The 22,911-nt window shown below is 40.6% G+C and overlaps 1 protein-coding gene across 4 annotated transcripts in view; it reads right to left on the reverse strand.

The window, feature by feature from the left end:
- Positions 1-18,798, reverse strand: part of TTBK2 (tau tubulin kinase 2) — a 100,480-nt gene extending 81,682 nt beyond the window's left edge. For 3 of the 4 annotated variants that reach the window (XM_061462412.1, XM_061462413.1, XM_061462410.1), the window contains exon 1: positions 18,111-18,798. The gene's annotated coding sequence lies outside the window, so the exon portion shown is untranslated. Of the gene's footprint in view, positions 1-7,026; positions 7,107-18,110 lie in introns of those variants that run through there. The other variant, XM_061462411.1, reaches the window with a different exon arrangement.
- Positions 18,799-22,911: the final 4,113 nt, after the last annotated feature.

The following is a 22,911-nucleotide window of genomic DNA, read 5'->3' on the forward strand; positions in this document are numbered from 1 at the left end:
TGACAGGTCATGGAATAACTAGGAGAACACAAAGAGTACAGGCTGTTCCATAACATGAGCCTTTGCATGGAAACTGATCACAGCATAAGAACAGGTAAAAGAAGGTTAGTGCTTATATCCAGAATTTAATATTGTACAAACAGCATCCATTATTTAAACTCTTCTATCCACTTAACTGCTTTTACCTACATATCATCCCCACAAAGGATTTCTTTGATTTACCCCAAGCAAGTATACCAACTATACCAACTAAAAGATTATATGCTATTAGAAAACAACAGTCCAAAACTTCCAGGAAAAAAAGCCCAGTTTGTAAAAGCTGATTCTAGCCTAGCAAGCAAAGACAACTGGTTTATGTAATTTGTGTGCATGCATGTTATTTCTTTAGAGATGGCCCTACCCAAAGCCAATCTCTGCGTACCAGCCTTTGTAGATGTTTAAATCCAGATCTAAGGCTGGGAAATAGCACAGAAAATTTTGGCTGAATGGAGGTACTGTAAGTTTCAGGACAACGCAAATAAGGACAAAAGATTACTTCTGTTCTACTGAAAGGAAAAATACATGACCTGTTGCCTCTCCTGTGGAAGGATAGCAACCTTTTCCTATTAGGAATTCTCTGTGCTTATTAGGAGCTTTATCTGCTTGCCTTCAGTTCATTTAAGAAACTAGTATATCTACTAGAATCTACAAAAGTTACTTTCTCTTTCTGTACTTTCAACCCCTGAGCAGGAGAAGTTAAACATACAAAGAAAAGTTTAACAAGTCATCATAAAGAGAAAAATCACGGCAGGAAATATTCAAAGGTCCTAATTCCACCACGTTTATGGTAAAGTCCACTTTCTTAGGCTAAGAAGCATGTTCACATTGTAAATACTATGGCAAAAAATGTTCAAAGTGTGTCCATTTGAACACCCAAACTGGAAAGCCATCCTATGCTTACAACCTGGATATTTTCTACATACATTCACTAGAAGCTGGAGTTCTGAAAATCATCTTTCAGTATGTCACTGAGAAAACTAAATATAAGACCTTGACTTAAATTTCCAAATACTGGTAGTGAAGAAAATCTTTTTTAAAAAATCAACACCAATGCCATTTTAGGTTTTCCTATCTCAAGCTCTTGGGTGCCAAAATACTCATCATCACTTGGAGATTCCAGGTGTGAAAAGCTCCCAACTGTCTTGTGTGCTACTGCCAAAGAATCTGGATTTCCTTCTGGTAACTTCTGCACTTACAGCTATGTTGTTATTCCAAAAGTGGCAATATTTTCTCACGTTTGAAGACAGAGTTAAAAATACAACATTTAGTTTCAAGATAACAGTTTTATTTTAAAAACACATATTTCAGGCTACCACACAGTTTAGAAGAGATTTCAGCACCAAAATATTATAAAACCCCAAATAAGGTACAGCTTATCAAAGGAGTATATTATCTTTTACTATACCAGCTGATACAGATGGTAAAACCCAACAAGTTTTAGACACAGAAACCTTTCTTAAGTCCAAACTAGAACAAGCAACTTTAAAATTAAATTGCACTGAAATAAACTTCACTGTGTTTCTTGATCAGAGCAACTGGGATAAAAGATACTCAGTATCTTGCCATAAAGAAAGGGAAGCACCTCGGTATGTGCATGACGGGGAGAGCTGCAGCTCCAATGAGAAATACAGAACATAATTTATTACCTACAGAAAAACCAGAAAATTTTGGTCAGGGAGAATCAGAAATGAATCATAAAACAAAACCTCTGTCCCAGCCATGATAGTTTTGCAATGGTATTTTTCAGCCAAGTGACTTTATTTCCTAATTTATCTGTCACATAATTGCACAAAGTCTTTTGTCAGAATAAGAGAAAGAATGTTAGCTAGCTGTGGGGGACAGGGAAAGGCTGGACTACTGTGGTGCTTTCTACTCAAGCCACTTGAACTACAACCTCAAGTGCAGAGCCTTTAACACTAATATGGAAACCTAACCCTGTGGAGAGTTTAACTTTATTCCAAACATCACTCTATTATTCTCATTTTTTGCACACGTCAGAGTGAGTTACAAATCAAAAAGATATTTGTGAAACCTTAATAATTACTCCAAAATTAATTTTAAAACACTAAAGGTGTCATTTATTTTAAAAAAAAAAAGGAAAAAAGAAAAAAGCTGTAGTTCTGTGTCTTAGATTTCACTGTAACTGTTGTGGTATTTACAACAAAAATAATGGAACCAGAAGTGGGGGCTTTTGCTATTATAAGAATTTGTTTTACCTGTCATAAAAGTCTTCTTCAAAAGAAACACACAAATGGAATGACATTTCTGCAGTTACCTAAATTATACAGCATTACAATTCTCTTTCAAGACCCATGTAAATTTTCATTGCACAAAAGTGATAGTGAAGTGTGGTTTTGAACATTGATACAAAGACAGCTTCAAGTCAAAGAATTAAGATATTTAAAATAGTGACAGTAATATAATATCGAACTATTCACAGTCTGCATTTAGCAGCAAAATAAAAATCTTTGTTCCCACTTAAAATGTTGGAATAGTCAGTTATCTTCTTAGGATAAACTTAGAATATTAATAGCCTACTACCAATGTCACCATATTCCAAGGAATAACACAAATTGATCCTTTAAGACATTCCAAACTATTGCCTTTTCCACTACTACTGTCTATTGCTATGATTTCATAAATCAATTTTCTCAGTAAGGGAAAACATAAATGCCCAACCAAGCACATAACACACACTACAGAAGGTAAGAAGGCAAGCAGTACACTGTTTTGAAGAGTTTTTTCCTAAGCCAACACAGCTTCTGGCAGTAGATATACAGCAATTTATAGAGGAGGAGAGCTGATGCTAAGGACTGTGAAAGAATGATGCAACGGCATATATACAACTCAATGCTATAAACTTCTGAATTCTTAAGCAATCAAGTAAAGTTCAACATAAACTCTAAATATAAATGGGAATAACGCTTAGCTTCTTTTAAAATTTAAAAAGAAAAAAAAAAACATGACAGAAGAACTTTGGTGAGATGATCAGATCGATGACATGTAAATAGCAAATGCTGTTTGCACTGATATTGCTCAAGTGATCAACAAGGCTGCCAGCGGCACACAAGCAGCCCAGCTGGCAGACTGCAAGACTGCACTCACTGTATTGTGTCCAGGCTGCAGCACCAAGCATGGAGCAATCTGGACCTCACTAACAAAAGCTGAGAACTCACTTGATATGCCAATTGATAAAGCACAGCACAAATACATGGTGAAGAAGGCCTGACAGTTTACTAAGCAGAACAGAGGAATATTTTTTTTTTAATTTAATCTCTCAGCAACCCTATTTTAAGGGCGTATAACTGTAAATCTGCAGTATTGTGATAAAGAGAGGGCACTGGCCATGCATGCACAGGTGTTCCATCTCCTTAAATACCTGATGACAGTAGCTCTCATTTTGCCAGTGTCTGAAATGGGGCCAGTAACTGCTACACCAAGCAAGATGACTACAAAAGAGCCCAGCTGACAGGAAGATGGAATCTGTGTGAGTCCATGCAGTGCAGGAGATCTACCAAACCCTGACAGGCTTTGGCCTCAATGATGAGGGGAATGCATAGTTTCCTGCCACACAATGCAGCAAATCCCTGAAAGAGGTAAGGAGGAAAGACCATCACATTATTGTCCACACTAGAGACACCTCAGTATATTCAAGGATTGTAATTTCCAGCACTAGATCAACAGCACTAGAGAAGTCAGGCACAAAGAGAAGACAAAAAAACACAAAGTCCTCACGCTGACAGTCATGCCAAGATCAGCTCAGCACTGATGTCAACATTCCTAGCACCAGTGGGTAGGAGAAAGCCATGTTAAGTGGGTCCTTATGAACTGCCAAATGACATGAGAGGTGGGAAATGGCTTGGTGCTTGGCTATGCTGAAGGAAGGTGACACTACAGCAGCTAAATAAATATACAAGATATGACCAGTAGAACAGCACAAGCCATTACTTTATCTTCAGTTTGAGCTGACTTCAGAGGGGCTCTCTACAGTGCCATGGAGACTCTACTGTTCCCAGGTTATTCCACAAGGATCACGTGAGCTCAGGCAATATCAAATCTAGAAGCACAATCCACAAAAGCAAAGAAGATGTGTAGCTCATCTAGGGCTGACCAGTCTGCCCCTAAAACACATCCATACTGTGAACTTCCAAGGTACAGGGTTTTGAACCAGTAACATGACTTGCCCAGAGCATTGCAGCCTTAGTTGAAGGCAGCTTCAAGCAACAGCAACCGAAACTTGAGCTCCTAACCGGAGGTCCTTCAAGGTTTGAAATGGGAGACAGGTATTAACGGAAATGGAACTTTGGCAAAGGCATCTGAAGTTGGGACAAATCCAAAAATACCAACTTAATCTGCAGCAGAAAAAATATAGGTTAGACAGTAGAAAAGTAGATAGTATGGACAGCTAATCTCAAGAGCAGACAGGCTGCAGTAGACCAAAGGTCCCCCTAGCCCAATCTCTTGTCTCTGACTATTGCCAGCAGCAGATGTCTAGGGAAGAATACAAGGACACAGAAGGCACATATTCACACTTTCCCAGAATATTTTCTGAGGATATAGCAAGCATGGGACACAAAACACTTTCTGAGCCAAAGATGGTGCTTCAGATTTTTCATTTCCAAGCTCATCAGATCTTTTCTGAACCCATAAAGCTTTTAGCATCCAAAACACTCTACTGCAATAAGCAGTAACATCATTCCATGTTGTTGGAAGAAGCACATCTTTGATTCCAGTTTGTCTTATTGAACATTTGAGGTTCAATAAACCTTGCACTGGGAATATACTGCTCCATACAGCCCCTCATTTACCTCTTCACCTATTCAGTCTTTCACTGAGTTTGATCACCACCTGTGTTTGGGAATATGCAGAGAGGACAGAAAGTCTGCTCCCTGTAGCACCCTAAGTTCCAGTAATCTGATGAGCTGCAACTGGAATTAAATTCTTATGCATAATCATTTGCCAGACACATAAAAGCAGCTCCAACCCTAAAACTGTTGACTAACTGTTGTGAGAACTATGACAGAAAGCAAACCATTTCAACTCAAGTAAACTCTTTTTCTGACACTGCTGTGAGGTTGTTATTATTGGGGGGAAAAAATGTAAACCCTTGGACGCAAGCAGCACTCAGGATCTCCAAGTACAATTTGTTCCATTATTTCAACTTCTGTTTTCCATGTGCTGTCCCTTCCATTTTATGCAGGATTTAATCTCTAGTCTCAGTGTCTTTATTTGTAATACTCTTCCCATCAGTGGCCATATTTCCTATTCCCCCCAGCATCAGGCTTCTCATTCAAATGCAGACTTACACATGCACATTAAAAACTAATACTAATCAACAGTATTATAAATTTGAATTCAACCTCTAATAAAGGTGCATCTGCAAACAGCAATGAAATTATGTTGATTTAATAACTTGCAGCTCTAGTACAGGGCTGCTACTTTCAATGATCTTCCATATTTGCCCATCTTTTTTCACTTAATGACTGAACCAGAATAGTCCTTTTTAGATTTAGTATCATAACATAAAGCAAGTTCCTGACCCTGTCAACCAGTAAATTTAGAAACATGCTCCTCAGCTGAAGCATCAGAATCTATTGCAATAGGTATTTTTAAAAATACACAGAATAATAGCCCTTTTAAAGATCACTTCCCATGTACATTTTACAAAATGATAACTTACATAAAAAAGATGAACGGAAACATGGCTTGAAGCAGTCACAGTGCAGTGTGGGATTTGAAGCATTTTTAGCTGTAGCAGAGATCAAACCATTCAGAGACTGTTAAATACATCTCAGTTTTGGTGACAATTCATGAATGTTCATTATGTTTCAATGGTTATGACCACACTTACATTCTTACATAAACATCAAATAGTTTCTCATAGCACTGCTTTTGCTAAAACCCTTTGTGGTAATACTGTAAAGTTTGAAATTATACCTACTGCTACAGATAAAAAGTTGGACTATTCACAGAATATGCTATTGTAGTAAAAGACTTTCAAACATTGAAATGTACAGTGTTATCAAAACCACTTAACATCATGGAATCATACTGATACCACAGCTAAGTACTGCAACTTGAATTACAGCAGCTCTTTCAAAAAAAAAAAACATTTTTAAATTCCTTTTTATACTTTTTCCTACTCAAGATTGCACTTGCAGCTTCCACCACATGACAGCGAGAGCCTGATTCACATTTTGGCAGCAGACATGTAGGGGGTTTTTTTAAACTTTTCTAAAACGAGATTCATTTCACAAGACAGACTGAGCGTCTATAGAAGCACATCTATTCTACCAACAGAATCATGGAAAAATATCCTCAGCTCTTGTAAACATCAGAGCAGCCTGCCACAGGATCTCACCCATTCATTCTCTGAATAAGCCAAAGTCTGCTCTTCTCCAGTCTCTTTGCTGACACAAAATTTCCTTCCCGAGAGGACTAGGCTTTTACCACATCATTAAATATTTAAAACCCTACAAGGCCCTACAGCGCAGGGAAAAAAAAAACATCTGAAGTATGGTTTTTAATACATTTGTTGGTTCTTATTACTTGTCAAGTCTGACAAAAGGACAAGCTGTCCCTGCAAAGCTCGTTGAGCTGAGGTAGCTGGTGATGGGAACAACAGAAGAGATTCAAGTCTCAAGTAAAACTTCTGAAAATGCATCTAAGTGTTCATCTAAGGCTGAAGTACTGAAGCACAGAGTGGTTTTAATCTGCTTCGGTCCAGTAGCTTTGCTTCAGTCCAGGAGTTAGTAATGAGTTCAGTAACTACTACAATTGCTCAGGAACAATTTTAAAGCTGAGAAATCAAAAAAAGGTTATATCTGAGTTTTAAAGAAAAGAACAGCACCCATGGATAGAACAACAGCCCTACTCTCAAAAAATGAAACCAGTTAAACCTAGTTTAACTAGATTACTTTTCTGTACATGTGAAATTAAATTGCCATGCATACGGCATAAGACATATAAGAAATGAAGCAAACTTACCACAATATACCACGGATTTTAAAAGAAAACAATTCACAGATACAGTGCACAGACCAGCAGTCATCTCAAGAAATTCAGGCTCTTGCCTGAGAGCCATGGAGTCCTCACAGCAGAAAGGCATCCAAGCCTCTCACCGGGAAAGTCCTGAGGAAATGGAATTAGATGGGAACAGGGGAGAAGAAGAAAAATGACAGACATTCAAAGCACTTTCTAGGACAGTGGCACTCCTTTGTCTTGCTTCTCACAGTTCTTGTTACTATTTTCTCGCAATCATTAATGAGGTCACCAAAGCTTAGGAGCTTCTGCTGTGAATCAAGACTTTGAGGTGTATCTGCACCAAAGTTAACTGCACTAAAGTAACGTAGGGTATCAGAAAGGTAGTATTCTTTATAATACTGCTACACTAACATATCTTGTAAAAAATAATATATAACATACTTTTGTATATAACATATATATCCACAGATCACATATATATGTTTTTACATTATGTATACATATATATGTTTAAACTATTTACATATATATGTGTATGTGACATATACACTATTACATATTTTATTGAATACAGAACCTCGTAACTGCATCTATAAGGATTCGTGTTTTTAACCTTAACTACTTACATAAAATGGCAGCAGATTTGGCAATATAACTACATAGAGATGCAAATGAATATGCCCTAATACTTACTAAATGGGGTAAAGCATTTGTAAATCACTAAAATAAGGAGGGTTATGCTTAATAACAGCTTAAAATGTGCTATCACAAATCATCTTTAAAGTACACAAGAAGAAAAAAAGTCGCGTGGGGAAGACTGAACACAGAAACTAGTGGGACATGGAAGAAAAAAAAATGAAACTAATGTCTGTAATAAAGTGGAAGTTGTTTATAGGTGTTAGTGTTATTTTCCAGGTTCATCTTTGAAGGCTGTTTTATAGGGTTCTCTGGAGGCCACAGCTGAGATGACAGAACAGGTGTTTTGTGAAAATTGTTCAGCTACAGGCAGATTAATGGTTTTGCCCTTTGTACAGTGTCTGAAAGTTGACTGTGCTGCACAGTGATTGCTCCAGTTTCACTTTCTAGTGAAACTTCATAGAAGTGCATTTGAAAAGTTTGTGTCTCTTGCTTGGAGATGGTATAGATACATTTGGTGTCATTTGAATGACAAGGAACCTGATTCTGATGCTGAGTTTAGCATGACTGGGGCTGTTAAAAAGCCAAGAGCTGTGGTTCTGGGAAAACTTCTTTCACAGTATTTTTCTTCCAGTACACGTAGCAATTGCATAACAACTTTCTGTGCAAGTCCCAGCGTATAATGTTATGTGAAAACAAGATGCTACAGTCAGTGGTAACCTAAAGAAGATTACTACTATTTTGGTTACTATTAGTAAGAAAGGAAGCCATTAACCCTTCGCCCGGTGCCCGGGTGGCACGCTCCATGTTAAGAGTGCAGCGGCTGCCGAGAGTGGGCAGGGCGGGCCCGGGCCGGGTCAGCACCATGGCCAGCGCTCGGCTCGGCTCGGCCGTGCTCCCCGGTAGAGACACAGGAGGCGGGAACGCCGGGCGGGCACCCCAAGGATAGCAACGGTGGGTCAGGGAAACGCCTCACGGTGATGATTCATCTTGTATACCCACGATAAATATTAGTCAGATGCTACTAAGTTAGACAGGTTGAGAGGAACTTGTGCCTTAACAGGAATTTTCAAGGTGATTTCTGATTTGTCATTGCAGGTTCCAACAGATTCACAGAATCACAGAATACCAGGTTGGAAGGGACCTCAAGGATCATCTGGTCCAACCTTTCTTGGCAAACCATGATCTAGGCTGGATGTCCCAGCACCCTGTCCAGCTGAATCTTAACTGTGTCCAGTGTTGAGGAATCCACCACTTCCCTGGGGATATTACTCCAATGCCTGATTGTTCTCATAGTGAAAAATTTTCCTTGAGTCCATTCAGAATCTCCCCAGGAGCAACTGTACCCATTAGCCCTCATGTTTTCCATGCAACTCCTAGTAAAAAGGGAGTCTCCATCTTCTTTGTAGTTACCTTTTAAAAATACTAGAAACATGGTGATAAGGTCTCCCCTGAGCCTTCTTCAGGCTGAACAGATCCAGTTCTCTCAGCCTTTCCTCATACAGCTTCCCAGTCTTTTGGTCATCTTTTTGGCCATTTCCAGCCTGCCCACATCTGTTTTGTATAGCAGGGACCAAAACTGAACACAGGTGTGGCCTGACAAGTGCCAAGTAGAGCGGGATGATGACTTCTTTATTTCTACTGGTGATACCCTTCATGATGTAACCCAGACACCTGTTGGCTTTCTGTGCTGTAGCTGCACACTGTTCACTTATACTGAGTTGTGACTACCAGGATCCCCAGGCCCCTTTCCAAAGAGCTGCTCCCCAGTCAGTAGATCCCAGCCTGTGCTGCACTCCTGGATTATGTTTCCCCAGGTACAAGACTGTACATTTGTCCTTATTGAACTTCATAAGGTTCTTGTTAGCCCACTCTCTACCAGTCTATCATCCTGTAGGGTGGCTCTCCCTTCCAAATTGAGCACTTGCCCACTCAGTTTGGCATCATCAGCACAGTTCATAAGGGCACACTTGACCTTATCATCCAGATCATTTATGAAGTTATTAAACAGCACTGGGCCCAATATCAATCCATGGGGGAGCCACTAGTGGCAGACAGGTCACCAGCTGGAAAAGGAGCTATTTACTACCCTCCAAGTGTGGCTGGTCAGCCAGTGCCCCACCCACCACACAGGCCACTTCTCTGGACTATAATGTAACAGTTTCTCTAGGAGGTGGCTGTGAGAAACACATTGAAAGTCTGGGAAAAACCCAGGTGTCCACTGCTCACCCCACATCAAGCAAGCAGGTTACTTTATCATAGAAGGTGATCAAGTTTGTCAAGCACGATTTGCCTCTGGTGAGTCTAGTTCACCATATTCACTGAATTTCAGATTCCTGAAATACAGTAAACTCCATAAGACAGCCACTGTTAACGTTTGGGAAGGATAAAAACCCCCTACTTTGGTAACTATGGGCCATCAGCCTGAAATCAATTCCCGGCAAAATAGAGGACTTGCATATTAAAGAATTAACAGAAGACAGTATAATTACTGCCATTCAACTAAAATCCTTTTCTGTCAAATTAACTTTTTATGATGACATTACAAGTTTGGCCTATAAACACAGTAGTTATTATGGCACTTACGCTTCCCAAGATATCTAAGCTCATACCACACAGCACAGTCTGTTTTAAAGAAACTAAAGAGGTGAAAATTGATAGAACACACATTAAATAATTGGTCAAAAAATATAACTGTAAGTTACCTGAACGAATGTTTCTCCAATTAGCCCCATGAATCAATTCCTGACTTTATACTGAAACATTTTTTACTAGGAAAAATAAGATTATGCTTATAGTTAACACTGAGATCAGGAAGTTGTATAGAACAAACTGTGCCAACTATTTAATGGCCTGCAATCAAATGACACATGTTCCAACTCGGATAAAAGACAACATTATACATCACCCTACCCAACACAGATAATCAGTCACTTTTGATAAATGTATCTGCTGCAGTGTTAAGGTTAGAGCTACTATGGATGAGTAGGCAAATAAATGCTAAGGGAGATCGTAACACCTCTCTGGCTGCTTATTGTGGGATTGCTGCTGGAATATTATATCAAGTTTTAAAATTCTGAAGCTCAGTTTCTTCAGATTATACAATTAAAATCACTTTAAGAAATTACAAAATATCTTCATTCTGACATTCAAAATCATACGAAAAAAGGATGAACCTTTAGATTACTTACAAACAGAAAAAGATCTCCAAGGCCCTTTATTTTAGTCAATATTCTACTATTAGAATACTTCATTAATCATTTCAGTGGATTCCTCAGTGCTGACAATTCTCAAAAGACACAGAATTATTTTCCAAGTTATATGCTTTTATTCAGCTGCTGTGATCACGTGTAATTCAGAGGAGTCCAAGAAAAGGTGGTGTTAGGCACAAAGGTAGCTTCAATAAGCACAACAGTTCCCTTGGTCTTAAAGCAGTCAGGCCAAGATAAATTATGAAAATTAGCTATGCAAGTATGGTTCATTATGAAAAAGAGAATTACCTCAGGCAAATTCAGAGACTGCCTAAAGTCCGCAAAAGTACTTTTCAACTGTTCAGGGATCAGCTGAAAGAAATAAAACATGGCAGAATGACAAGGCATAATAACCAGGAAGTTTATGTATTATAAATATGGGGATCAAGAGACTCTCCAAAGTTATACACACTTCTTATGCATCAGAAGAGCGCAACAGAGTGCAAGCTCAGTTTTAAAATACCTGCCAAACACACACAAAACTATTCCTAAGAACACAACAGCAGTTTCAAAAAAAACCATTACAGTCTTTCATTTCATCCTTACTTAATAACAAATAATCCATATTGCTATCACATGTTTGAAGAAATATTGGCTGCGTGTAAATAAAGATATTGAATACCAAATGTCTCAGAATTAAAGCTTGGGCTTTAAAAATAATCTTGGTTGTATTGCTTACCTGTAACTGCCACATTTCTATATTTTGAATGTTTAAGCACTTGACCAATAGAAATAAAATGCCTAAAACTAAAGAAGTTTTACTTCAGATTGACTGACTGCAGATTTAATTTGGTAGTTACAGGAATAGTAACACATGACACCATAATGGCAAAAGTGTAATAACTCTAAAATAATAATAGTACTCCATAGATTCTTGAATTTACTTAAGAGATACAGTTCTCTCAACACAAATTGTAGCCTGTTTGAGGGGGTTCTCTTTATTTTTAATACACCAACAGTCATGGAATTTGCTTTAAGGATATTCAATTCTCAACTGAGGTGAGATACTTCTTCATTTTGAAATTATTATTTAAATAAAAATTAATTTCTACTCTGTAAGAGAACATGGTGGATATGCAATGCTATGGCAAGCAGGGTTACAAGATCTCTACTGAGAAACAGGAAACATACAATGCTATGGGTGATATCTGTGTACATCTGTTTTTTTTCTATTAATCCTAGGAACCTAGAATAGTAATAATACAGGTAATAACTATATTCTTATTTATTACTACTCTTAGGACCAGGATTCCAGTTCTTACCAATTCTGTCCAAACCTTTACTCCAGGAAAAAAAAATATTCCAGGGAGCTGTTAAATGTTGATGCAGGTCCTCAAGACAGAACAGAAGTATTACCTACCAATTCCAACAAGCCAGTCAAAGTAGAGTTGCTCCCTGAGTGCAGAGGGAGGTCAAGGGAAAATTGATTCATCAAGGAAAGGTTAGTCCAGTCTTTGGAGATATGTACAGAAGCACTGCCATGTGACTGATGGCTCAAAACTAAATATATACATAAGAATAATATGGACAACAGGGAGAAATGTTCAGCCTGAATTTAGGATTTGGTCAAATTTCCTTCTAATCAACAGAGAAGGGACTGCAACATCACCTCAATGAATCTTTTTCAATTAAAACATTCTTCTTTCTCCTGCTTCCTCCCCCAGCTAACAAAAGGCAGAAAGACCAACTGGCTGAGCACCCTGGCAACAGTAATAGAAAGGATGTGGGACTACTATGTCAGCTAGACACTCAGGGTGAAGCTGAACCTAACAGCATGACCTAGCAAGATGTATAAACCAGTCTCAGCAAAATAGCTGTACAAACAACTCCCTTCTTACACTCATTCTCTATCAATTTGAGAGTGGGATCAGTGCAGCTCAGAGATGAACGGGTACTGGAAAAGGCACAGAGGACATCATCTTCCACTTATAAACAGCAGCTGGCTGTTAGACTGCTTCAACAATAATGTGCAATTTCATCTGCAGGAGCTAACACATGACAAATATGATAATATGTATGTATAGCTATAAATAAATGACAATCAGCACCAGACAGTCAATAAGGGAGCTGCTTTCCTGCATGCATCTGCTTTCCTGCATGCATCTGCTTTACTGTGGGAGGCTTATGGCTTTTTCTTCAGCTTCAGCACCAACTTCTTGGTTCTTACCTAGTCAAGACAAGAACTGACTGGGTTAGCTAGCACATTTCTCCCACAAGACCAATAAATACTTTCTTCACGCTCATCTATCTTGTGATTCTTTCATGATTTTTCTCCATCCAGAAAACTGTTTAACAGGTTTCCCCGCTGGAAGCACCATCTTGCTCAAAACTGTAAAACTATTATTTCACCAAAACAGACATGATTACCACAATAATCCCTAAGCTTGCCAAAACAGTGGATGAACTTCATGCAGAAAAAGGATTGTGATACAGTATCAATTCTTCTCCTTCAGGTCTCAGAGTTCAACAGATTTGTTCTAGCCTGACTCAACTTAGTGAGTTACATTTTGATTTTATGGACTACTGGAAACAGAAAATCAAATTGTCACACATGAAGGCAGGGCATTCAATGAAACTCGTTGAGCAGCACAGCCATTCATCATCTAACACAATTTCAATCAGTTGATAATGCCTATTCTAGATCTATTTAACTCAGGATGCTGACAAAGAGAAAGGCAGGAAAATAACTATTTCAAGACAGTAAATTACGTAACCTTATTCAAAATAAAATAAAAATACAAATACGTTCTAAAAAGTCACCAGCTTGATGCTGAAAAGAAGATGCTCCATTTACACATCACCCACTCTTTATTTTTTTAATACTCCAACACTGCGAAACTTAACAGACACAATGTGCTCAGAAGCTACACTGCTCCCCCAGAGTGGCACGTGAAGCACTATTATACCAGTAAACTTAACAGCTGCAACAAGATACATCCTGCTGATACGCCACACAACAAAGCAATCTTGTTCTTACTACCTTGCTGAAGAATATTGCAACAAATAAATATTGCTAAAGCCCTCACAAAACCTTAATACCCTGAGAGCTGTACAACAGAAGTAACAAACATTATCTGACGGTTACCTGGGAAGTGATGGGGAGCAGAACAAATCCCCTCTTTCAGAACCAATAAGCAGTTGCTAACTGAAGACAATTCCCAAGTACTGAAATAGACATAAATCCCAAAAGGCAAAACCTTCCCTAACTGTGGATAAGTTCAGAGAAGTAAGTTCATTAAGAAGATGCAACTTTTATGTAACTTGGGAGAAGTGTATCAAAACCACACTGAAATTATTTCCATTTAAACACACCAAGATGACACCCACCTTCATTCCAGTTTTTCCCCCACGTTAGCACCAGATGGTAAGTTGTCCCTTCAACAAATAGCAAATCCCTTTGCAATGTCCAGATAGAAAAAATGGGCTCATATGAAAAAGACTTCACATCTTTTACAAGCTCTTAAAGTAAGTTCAGCGTATTTTACCCTTTCTTTATACATCAGGCAGCTTTGTAATGGAAAAAATTACTTTCCTCATCAATACCATCAGTGAGCTGGTTAACCTCATTCATGAAAACCCAGCCAGCCTTCAACTCTTCCAGCTACTCAGAAGCTTCTACTAGAATTAAGAGGCAAGGCAACATACACACATTTCTCCAAAAGGAAGAATTACTGGATGGAGCTCCTCATCAGTACAAATAACCTAATTCTCAGTAACTGATTAATCTCTTCAGTGACAAAAGCAACAGCATGAAATAGCATTTGAGCAATGTGTTTCAGCACAGAATTGTTCTCAACTGTGCAGTACAGGAACCATGGAAAAACAGGCCTGAACATAACAATGAACACGTTTTTGAATTCTTAACAAGATACAGTTTTGTTAAAAAGGCTAAAGACTTCTTCAGTTTCCCAGTTTGTCCTCCTTTTCCTTTCTCCTCATGAATTCAATCTTTCCCTTCTTCCCAAAAAAATCCTCAAGGTTTTCAGAGATTTCTCTCCACTAATTAAAAAACAAGTTGAAGAATAAATTATTGAAAATCATGCCTTGCACAAGGTCTCAAAATGAGAAAAAGACATTCAACCAAATCTAGAGGTCAAGAGTCAAAAGGTCAGATTTTACTGTTTGAATTTTCCACTCCTTAGGTTTCAAGGTTAGTGACCTACAAGCTAATACACAAAAAATAGACTATAAATCTAAATTGCTAAGAATGGCACCTCAATTCCATAAGCAGCTTAAAAACAAAACAAGTTACCAGATTCCCTCAAACATTACTAAAAGCCACTTTATATAATATTCAGTGTTTACAAGAAGGAGAGGGAAGTGAACTTTTCCTCTACCAGCGTGACACAATACAGTACAACCATTAAAGCACTCTTATTTGTGCACAAATAGCAGAAAAATGAAACATCTGATTAGTTGTACTCTCTCATCCAACTGAATTTTTATTTCCTCTTCTTATAGCTAACATGTTTAGTTACCATTTAAGTAGCCTAGATACTAAACAAAATCAAAGCAAATAAAAGATAGACCATTCAAACAAGTTTCTTTCATCCCAAGCATGGACAAGAAATTCAGCTGATACTGATTATTTTTTAAACACAGCATGATCTGTAGATCTCCAGTTCCTTAATGTACACCTTGCCTTTAGTCAATTTTGATTCTTGATTGCCTATACTTTAACAACTGCCTCCTCAGACTGATCTGCTGGATCCATAGCGCAACACACTGCTCTGTGAGCTAACGAAGCTCAGGTTTCTCTGCTGTGAGGAGAAAGTGCTTTAACACAATGAGGAAGGAAGGACAGTGGCTAGTCCACATACAGCAACACATCCCTGTGAGGCCACTAGGAATCCTGGTGTCTCATATTGAAAAAGCAGCTGTTTCTCCTCCCCTCTAGCCAAACACAAAGGCTTTGTGTAGTGCTTTCCCAGAGCAGGAGAAAGAGACAACACAACACACAGGAATACGCAGAAACTGTCAATCTTCTGCTGTAGAACAGAAGATTCATTCTTGCTAGGTAAACAACTCTTCTGTAACACAGAAAACATAGTAGTATATTAATGTACCATACAGTGCAACTTCACATGCTAAGCAAGCGTTCAACCTTCTGTACACATTTATCTAGAACTAGCAGAAGCCAACAATGCAGAAATCAACGTTGAACAGGGAAACCTCCACTCACAACCCTTGTCGTACTCAAAAATCTTCTTTGATTTAATCAGTGGAAAACCCTCTCTGGCATTTGTGATGTTAGAGGTAACAGAGCCTGCAGCACACAGCAGCAGTACAGTGACTATACTAAATCTTACCAACACCACAAAATTCTAGTTGCCCAATTTGTTCTTCTCGCTCTAACCCCACCATTTCCAAAATAGGACGTTTTGAAGAGCAATGGTACATCAGAAATACATCAGAGAAGACCAAAGTATTTTTCAGATATAATTGATTCCATCTTCACTTTTTTTAACTGTATCTTGATGCACTGTTTTCAAAATAACTTTTCACCAATGAATATACATACTACTGTGGTCAGACTTGCCTATATATAATTTTTTGCATGCCAAACAAATGCTAACAGGCTCACTTCTGGTTTAACAGGTTAAGGGAGTTTTAATATTTAATCAAATGTAATTCCCACTGTAAATCAAAGGAATCACCATCAATAAAGTGTTCTATGCAACTGAACACAGAATAAAAATGTTGGATACCTTTGTACCTTGAGTTCACATCATTAAGATGACACCCCCCCACCCCACCCCCCCCCGGAAAAAATCCAAAAATCAGACAAGAGCAGCAAAACAAACTCTTCGGTATTCTCAGCTAGAACAGATAAAATGAACTAAGACACCTACAAGCACAGCATGTGTTCAGCAGAGACATGGCATTAACTACGCAGAATATATATATAAAAATCTACTCATTTTTTCCAGAAACACAACACGGAAACTAATCACTCACTCTCGGGCTAACACGATTTTAAAATAAATAAAGTATGTTTTATTTTAGGACTCTCAACCTTCCTGTCAAGAGAGCTTACTCATTTTGAACATTTAAGCTGAAATTCAACTGTTTCTGCACCTACAGTTTAATGAAGAAAGTGACTACAACCTATTTCATAACTCTTTTAGTCCTTTCCAGCTAATTATAAATACGGCAGAAGGTTCTCAAAAGGCTGCGCTATAGTCAGGGGTCTTTCCTTTGTGTCCACTCCCACCTCCAGAATAACACATTAATATTGTTAATGTTTGCAAATCCATCCCCATTCACACTAGCGGTTGTTCCCGACTGCTCTGGCTCACACCAGAGGTTAGAAACTCGTGCTGATCTTTGTCTTCTCATTGCTTTTGCTCTGGAGTGACAACAGAAGTACAAGGATGCAGTTGCTTATATCTGCGTGGAGTTACAGCTCCACAGATCATCTGTAGACTCGGGAACATTTCCTCACTTCCTTTTTTTAAAAGCTAAAGGTATGTATAATAAGGGTTTTTAAATGTCGTCTGTATACTGTTTATATGTTTACTATTATCACCGTAGTGAGGGCGTCTGCGGCCTAGCCAGGCATATCTGTATTCATATATTGATGCAACTGCTGCTAATGGCTCCAGCACTTCAAGCGCTAGACGACGGAGAGACAGACCGATTCCCCATCTAGCCGTGCCCACAAATGCAACCGCTACACGCACGCCACAATTAGGAGCTGGAAATACAGAGCCAGCTATTTTAAAACAGGGTCGGTTCGCCACCAGAAGACGTAAATACCGTACCGTTTGCCTCCTTGCAGCAAGGGGGAGGGACAAAAAGAAATCTCGTGCCTATAAATCTGAGTTTTCCGTAGAGGCCGGGGCGGTGATGCCCGCTGCTGGAGCCTGCCAGCCTGCCCACCCCAACTCCACAGACAGGACCGCCCGTCCCACACCCCCGCTGCAATGAGCCCCTCTCGGGCCGGTTCCCCGCAGCTCCTCCGCCCGGCAAACTCCCGCTCCCGTAGAGACAAACCACGAAGCGGCTCCCACGCAACAACAACGGCTGAGGCCAGGCCGGCAGCGGAGGCTCGGCCGCCGCAGCCCGAGGGCTGCATCCGCTGAGGCGGACGCAGCGCCCCCGGGGACACCTCCGCCGGGCTGCCAGGGCCCACGGCGGCGGGCCCGCAAGTGGAAGCGGTAAGCTCGATAGCTGCCGCGCAGCGCCGCGTCTCCTCACCTGGAACGGGGCCGAGGCGGCGGCGGCTCCTCAGGGCGGTACGGAGCTGCACGGGGAGTCCCTGCGGGCCCCGCGGCGCGTGGCGGGGTTAGAGCGGCGCCCCCCGGTCCGGCCTCCGCCCCATGGCGTGCGGCACGGTCTCTATGGCGACTGCAGTGCCGGGACAGCGCCGGCCCGCCCGCGGGGAGGGGAAGCGACTGCGCGCAGCGCCGAGGAACGCTCAGGGGGTTACGGAGGGGCCCGCGGCCCTCCCCAGAGGGGTTAACTCCCTCACGGCAGCCATCCCTGTGACAGTCCCCACCGCAACCCTGCCGCGCTGCCTCTCCGCTCTCGCCCTTCCTCAGCCGCGGTGCCACCGAGCCCGCTGTCCTCCGGACACCACCCGCGTCCTTCTTTCCGGAGCGGTGATTGGGCAGCCGCTGAGATTGCTCCTGAGCGATTGGTTGTCAGCGCCATCAATTAGGATGCCGGGGGCGGGCACACCTGGGAGCGGCGCTGTGTGCGAGGTGGGGTGAGGGCCGCTGAGCACCGCTCGCAGGCAGGCTGCTCCGCGCCGAGGAGCGCGCTGGACGCTGTAGTTTGCGGCCGCGCTGGCAGCGGCCCGACCGGCTGGGGCTGTAATGGGCCGTTTCCCACCGAGGTTCTGAGGGGTGGCGGGCAGCGGCCTATGACGGGGACCGAGGCTGGGCCGCTCCAGCGCCTGCTGGAGGCAGCTGCGTCCTCGCTGCGGTACCGGCCTCCTCAGGCGCCTCCGGTACCTCAGCCGCCGGGCTCAGTCATCCCCGGGCCTTGTCGGTGAAGCTGTCCGCAACTGGAGGGGGCAGCCCTGGGCCTGCCTCGGCCAGGCCGCTGCCCTGCCGCCTCGGTGGCGAGAGGGTTGAGGACAGAGGGGCTGTGCCGGAGGCTCCCGTGCGGAGTGAGGCCAGCCGCTCTCTTCGCGTCAGGCCGCCTGTTACCCGGGGGCAAGCGCTGCCCTAAGGACACAGCAGGGCTGTCACCCGCTGGCTCCAGGCTGTGGCACTAGGGAGGGGTTGGTGCGTCCCTCTCCAGTACGCCCTTCGGAGTAAAGGCTTCAGCGCTCACAGGTGACTCTTCACTGCAGGCAGGACTCTCCCGCCGTGTCAGACAGTGGAGCGGGTACTCCATTGCACATGTGCCATCGCACAACAGCCGACGGGACGCGTGTGTAGGCCACAGTGTCAACCCAGAGGGCTGGATCCATCTGGCAGAGCGGCAGCTAGGAGCTGAGAGCTGTTCTGTGGGAAGGGGAAAGCACAGATTTGCTGTGCTCGCAGCAGCTTGTATGAAGTGAGTAAACACAGCGCAGTCTTCCCCATGTGTAAAGTTTCATTAAAGAGTTTATTTCCTTGCTGTCAGGCAGATAACATGATGATAATGTGAATAATTTAAGCCCTTTCCTCATTTGTCACAAGAAGATTGTAGGATTAGAAAACAGTATCTGCTACTGCTGCTTTATGAGTAGGAAGATCATAGCACTTGTAGTTTACAAAGGAGTTACCCAGCAGTGGGAGCTGTGAACCTAACCTAACAGTGAGCTCAAACAGTTGTGACTTGCTCAGTGTCAGCTTCAGCCAGATGCTTCTTCATTCACAGAGTGAACTCCCTCCAGCAGCAGGCCACCAGTCCTAGTTGCGATAAGTGTATAGTCCTCTATATAGAGAGAATGTGTGTATGTGTATAATGTCCTAACAGTTAAAGCAGTTCATAAGAAAGCCGATATTACGAAAAATTACTCATTTTGTGAATGGAAATGAACCAACTTTGATTGCAGTAGGTGGGGAGGGTTGTTTTTTTCTTTTTTCCCAATTTTTTTTTTCTACTAGTACAACTACCCAATTGTAAAATGGATTTATGAGTTATGCTTACCGTTGATAGGCATTTAAAATTTCTCAGATGTAAATAGTTACTTACTGTTCCAAACTTGTCTACAGTTATTCTAGGCCAGCCCCTTATACCCATTTTTTCAAAACAAATATTTTTATATATTCACTGTGAAGTAGAAAGTACTTTTCCTCCCAAATTGTAATTGAGGGTATATAAATGCCCTAACCACCTCTTATTTCAAGTAATGCCAACAATATCTGCTGTGTTTGAGGTGCAGTGGCCAGCTCATGAATATACCTGTGAAGAGTCTTTTATTGTTCCCCCAATAACTGACATATTGCCTGAGGTGTACAATTCTTTAGGAAAATTATCTGATACTATTAAAGAAAACGGAAAGGTCTTAAACTTGTTTATCTGGTTTGTCTGTTTACCTGTTTAGCATTGCTAATCCAAGAGGTATAGCTTCTCTCATCACTTTGGAATTCACAAGTTAGCAATTCATTATGTAACATAACCAGACTGTCATGCACAATATCATGGAAAACACATCGTGAGTAGGTTTTCTTAGCATACTGTAAGTGAGCAGGCACATTGGAGGTTTTTAAAGACCAGATAGCCTTTCCCTTCAGCATCAGTTAAAGTTACAATGATCTGTTAGTTTTCAAATTACCATGGACTTTTCAGATGTAGACAAAACCTGAATGGTCCAAATAAAAATCAAGCAGAGAAGAAATAAACTAAAACTTCTTTACTTCTTTCCATTTTCTCAAAAGGAAAATCTGTTTCCACTTCAGTGGAGGAGGTCTTAAAAGATCTAATCTTTTCTAATTCACTGCTCCAGAAGTACACCAAGAGGTTCTTCAAGGCTTTCTGTTCTACTATTTTGGGTTCAAAGATGATGGTAAATACAACAGATACCAGCCTTTGCTCTGTCAATGCAAACTTGCAGAATAACACACACACACACACCCCCCCCCCATATATTTAAATCTCTACGTAAACATGGAACCATGATACTCTAGGGTTTTTTGCAGTAGTACAGGTAGTTAATCTTTGATACATAGTGTTGATTAGGCTTGGAAAAAGTTGCCCTGTGCCTGTTATTCAGGTTTTAGATTCTTAGTTCTAACTGGCGATCCCAGTGTAAAAATGTGTCTCTTTTTGTAGCATAACTACAACCTTTTCTATATCTTTTAATCACTTGCATTTTGTTGCTATATCTGGCTTTGTGTGGTATTTATCTGGTATTCCATAACATCCTATTAACAACAGTTTGGATGCAGAGGGAGTAAAAAGGGGATTAACTATAGAAAGTGTCTCTAAATACTATTTACTCTTGCTACTGCTAGAGATGGACTTAGAGGGCCAAGTGGGTAACTGATCAGACCCTGCAGAGTATTTTGTATGTTCTGGTGTAGCTATATTTTGTATGGGAGTTTATCATGCAGCCTTTGAATCAATACATCAAACATATGTGAGTGAAGAGCCACCTCTGAATCCGCATGAAATGATAATGAGAATCCTAGGTGCTCCTAAAAAGTCAGAAAGCTCTTGCAAGCATATTCAAGTGCAGTAGCCCAGCGCAGATAAACATTCAACTCTTATGTGGCTGTGAATTAATCAAGTCATTTTAGTTTACTACTACTTGTGTGGAAAAAAAAGGGGGAAGAGCAACTTCTAACTCCCAATCTGTTACGGATCTCTGAGTCTTTTCCTACTATGAGCATTCTCTGGAAGGTGAATTCTTACATGTACATTATATTTGTCTGTGCATGTAAACAGTATACCTAAATATTTCTTCTTAAAAATATTACATTGCTTTTATTATTCCTGAGAAACACACAGAAATAGAGTTAACATTTGTATCATAAATTATACAAAAATGTTACTTTTATAAATAAATTATTAAAATCGCAGGAAGGGGAAAATCATTATTTGCACAGCAAAAGTTCAGATTTTGCCAAGAGGTGAATTTCACTTTGGATGGAGACGAACAAGTACTGGAAACAACTGTTTGCTGGTTTAACTTTTCTGAAGTCAGAATGATTGCATCAGCAGAAACTTTAGTCTGTTACTTCCAAATAGAGGGATAATGAAGTTACTTAGCAAAGTCAGTCAACAGCTCTATACCACTGCAAATGGACACCTCTGTGCAAAGTAAATCAATAAAGCAGACTGTCTTTTCTTAGTTCAACCCAAAATATCTAGCTTGGCTGGAGACTGCAAGGAGAAAAAAGAAAAGCACTGCGGATCAGAACTCTGAAGTCAGAGAGCAGGAGGTTACTGTTAGAAATTACTCCAAATTCCAAAGGCTTACCTGGCCAAACTTTATTATAACCAAGTAGTTGTTACAGAAAGCTCGGGGGGGGGGGGGGGGGGAGGAAGAGGGAGAGAAAAATGGCAGTGTGAAAAATAATTCCCAGTCCTGCAAATATGTTCTAACATGTCTAATATAGCTTCAATATTTAATAATAAGTATTAAGTCACCTACTGAGGCAATAAATAGAACTGGTGTGAATTTTAAAAATATAGAAACAAGCCTTTAAAGACCAAAGTGACAGCAAACTTGTTTCTGGACAAAACTGGATACAGTTCTAGCTTTAATTATTTTTTGTTATTTTAAAAAGAATAGAGAATGAGAGTATACCTACATATAAATTCCCAATAGCCTCCTTTCTTGTTTGAAGAACTAGATCAGAACTTCCAGGATTGTTTGTAGATGGAACACAACTGTCTAGTGTTTCAACTTCTGCTTTCTTAGGCTTCATAATAGGTAATCATGGAAAAATGTTTGCTTTCCTGGAAATCTTCCTAGTGGGATAAATGAGAATTTTCATCAGTGTTTTTTGTTTGAAATGAATGATCCAATGTTTCATCAAGGAATCTTCAAAAATTAAAAACCTGTACCTATGCATAGATCTGCTGATGGAGAAGAGTGACCTGAGGAACAATCTGT

This window comes from Pezoporus flaviventris, unplaced genomic scaffold (genome assembly GCF_033815535.1).
Source record: "Pezoporus flaviventris isolate CSIRO_AGI_PZ_B2104156 unplaced genomic scaffold, CSIRO_AGI_Pfla_v1 ptg000035l, whole genome shotgun sequence".
Lineage (NCBI taxonomy): Eukaryota > Metazoa > Chordata > Aves > Psittaciformes > Psittacidae > Pezoporus > Pezoporus flaviventris.